Here is a 2,937-nt window from a genome sequence, read left to right as displayed (position 1 = left end):
GCCAGCAGGGTGACCACAGCCCGCAGGGTGACCACAGCCCGCAGAGTGACCACAGCCAGCAGGGTGACAACAGCCCGCAGAGTGACCACAGCCCGCAGGGTGACCACAGCCCGCAGAGTGACCACAGCCAGCAGGGTGACCACAGCCTCTGCACATCCCAGCAGTTCCCTTGCGGGGAGGGTGCAAATGGGCTGAAACATGAGCTTTTCTATTTTAGCTGCTTTTACAGAGCCAGGTTGTGACCTGCTGAAACACCCGGGCTCTGACGATCCCCAGACCCCAGCAGGGCAGGGGACAACCCATGTGTGCCAGAGCAACGGGCATGGCCACAGCTCACACCAGGGGCTGTGCCCACGGGGTCTTTTTGGGGGCATCTGGACAAGGTGACATCCCTGCTGCTCCCAGAGAAAAGGGGCTGGTGGTGCCAGACACAGCCCACGTGCCGGGGCAGGGCGTGCAGGACACGCTCTGCTTTTCTAGGATCATGGGGCAATTTGGGTTTCTTCCTCCTCTCCAGCAGCTCTGCTCAGCCCTTCCCGCAGGCTCCTCAGGCCTCGGAAGTTTAAGATCTCATTAAAGCCCGGTGGTGTGACCGTCCTTGCCGGGCTTTCCTTCCTCGGGGGCAGGCGTTGGTTAAGGCTCTATAATTAGCTGATAATGAGGTGGCTGTGGCTGGAAAGGTGCTTCCCTCCCCTGCCACCAGGCTATGCCCTCGGGATCACCACGGTGGCAGGGCTGTCACCATCCTGCCCATGCCCTCCCCCCACCAAGGGGCTCTTGTTGCTGCCCCCTCTGGGTTTTCCTGTGCTGGTGGCTCCTTGGCAGAGCCCAGCACGACTCCAGGTTCTTGTTTCATGGGGAGGTGTCTGGAGGACCTTGCTGAGGAGGGAGCGTGAGCCCAGTGGCAGCAAAGAGGGAGCTGATGCCTCTGGGCCATGCATGGGGTGCCCTGGGAGCCTGCAGCACCCAAGGGTGCCCCCAACCCCCTGCAGAGAGCCTGAGTGATGGCAGCGTGATCCTCCCCTGCTCTGCCCATCCCATGGGAGCCCCCAGCACCCCCCAAACCACAGCTGGGGCCATTGCAGAGACCTCGTGTTCCATTTCTCAGTTTCCTCCAAGTTGCTGGAGCTTTCCTGCAGGTAGAAATATTCTCATTATTATTTTTTTTCCCCCCCCATCTCCTGCTTTTGCCCCAGGTCAGTGCCAGGAGAGGCTCTGGATGGCCCCATTCTCTCCCAGCTGTGCTGCTGCAGGCAGCTCTGAAGGCTCTTTGCTCTTAGGTGGGGGGGGGGGTTTGGGTTGTTTGTTGTTTCTGTGTTGTTTGGGGTTTTTTTGCATCCTTTCCCAGGGAGGTGCCTATAAATTATGTAAGTGGAAAATGGGACCAGAAAGCAGCAGGCATCAATAATTGATGGTTGACGTTTGCTAATGGGCGGCTGCATCCGGGCATCCCTGAACCCAGAGGGCCTGCTCCTCCCTCCTGCCCTGGTGTTAGATCCCCCTCCTCCTCCCTGGTGAGCTCCAGCCTGGGTTTTGGTTTTGAAATGCAGTAGGAAGGGCTGGTTCAGCCCTGGGCAGTCGCTGGGTCTGCTGGAAGCTGACTGCCAGCTCTGAATTGAGTCCCCACAGGCAGAGCTGCAGCCCAGGCTTGAGCTGCTTTCATCTGCAGACCCCAAAGGTTTTGGTTTGGGGTGTTCCCAGGGGGCCTGTGGATGCCTCTGTGCCCTGGAGTTTGTGGTTGCTGCAAGCTGGACCCCATCTCTGTGGCTGGTGGGACACAGGATGCTGTGTCCATCCTCCATCCATTTTCTCTCCTGACTCCCTGTACACCTGCTCATCCCTCACCATCCCTCTTCATCTCCCCCTTTCCTTTTGCTACAACCAAGGAGAAGTCCTGACCCTCCTGCCCCAGCTGGATCCTGTGCCATGACTTCCTTTCCCCAGGCAGCAGCAGCCCGGGTGCCCTGGACAAGGAACAGGCACCAGTCACTTCCTGGCCTTGCTGGGAGGAATACTCCTGATTTTCCTTAGAAGTGCTGGGGGCTGCTCCCAGCGTGGGGATGGGACATGCCAGTATTTTGGCTCCTTGCAAGGGAAGAAGGGACACTGGTCATTGCCCAGCATTCATCAGGGCAGCGGGGGGGGGGGCATTTTCAGGAGGGGTTGCTGACCTTCTGGAGGTTCTACAGCCCCCACAAATCATCCCTCCTGCAGGTGAGCCCTTCCCAGGGGAAGGCTGCAGGCTGAGAACTGAGAGAACTCGGTTCATTTGTGCTTTGCCTACCTTCCTGCTGGTGCCTGCAGCAAAGCCAGGTGGGTGTTTGGCTGCAGACCCTCTGCTTTGGATGGCACAGGAGGTCCATGCATGTGGGCTCTGGGCAGGAGGAGCATTGCCTGTCACAAGGGCTGTGTCTGGGCTGTGCTGCCCCTTCCTGGCAGCAGCCACTGGGCTGCAGGATCAGCCTGGTTCCCCCCAGAGCTCCCAGAGTTTGGAAGATTTGCTGCTCTGGCAGCACAGGCTGCCCCCTCTGCCTCTCCTGCCTCCTTGGGAAATTAGCTGGGCTTTATCAAAGGATGAATTAGCACTGCTCTGCTGCCCTGGGATCCATCTCCCCCTTCCTGCCCCCAGGCCAGGATTTGGCTGCCCCTGCCAGCGGGGATGGTTCAAGGTCGGGGTGACCTTGGGTGGCTGAGACTGAGCTGGGACTTGCAGGGATTTCCCTGGCAGGGAAAGGGGAGCAGGGGCTGTGTCTGGGCAGGGCAGCAGCTGAAGCCCCAGGGGGTCATTCTGCTCCTGATAAATCTCAATGGACGGAGCAGATCCTGACCAAGGTGCTGCCCGGCCCTTATCCCAGCTCCCTCTGCCCTGGCTTGGGCCACCACAGAGGCTGGGCAGGGACACGGTGCTGGGGAGGGGGGGGGGATGCAGGCAGGGGT

Source organism: Chaetura pelagica, unplaced genomic scaffold (genome assembly GCF_000747805.2).
Source record: "Chaetura pelagica isolate M959 unplaced genomic scaffold, ChaPel_1.0 scaffold1352, whole genome shotgun sequence".
Taxonomy (NCBI): Eukaryota; Metazoa; Chordata; class Aves; order Apodiformes; family Apodidae; genus Chaetura; species Chaetura pelagica.
The sequence above is the reverse complement of the archived record's forward strand: the minus strand, read 5'-3'. Positions refer to the sequence as shown.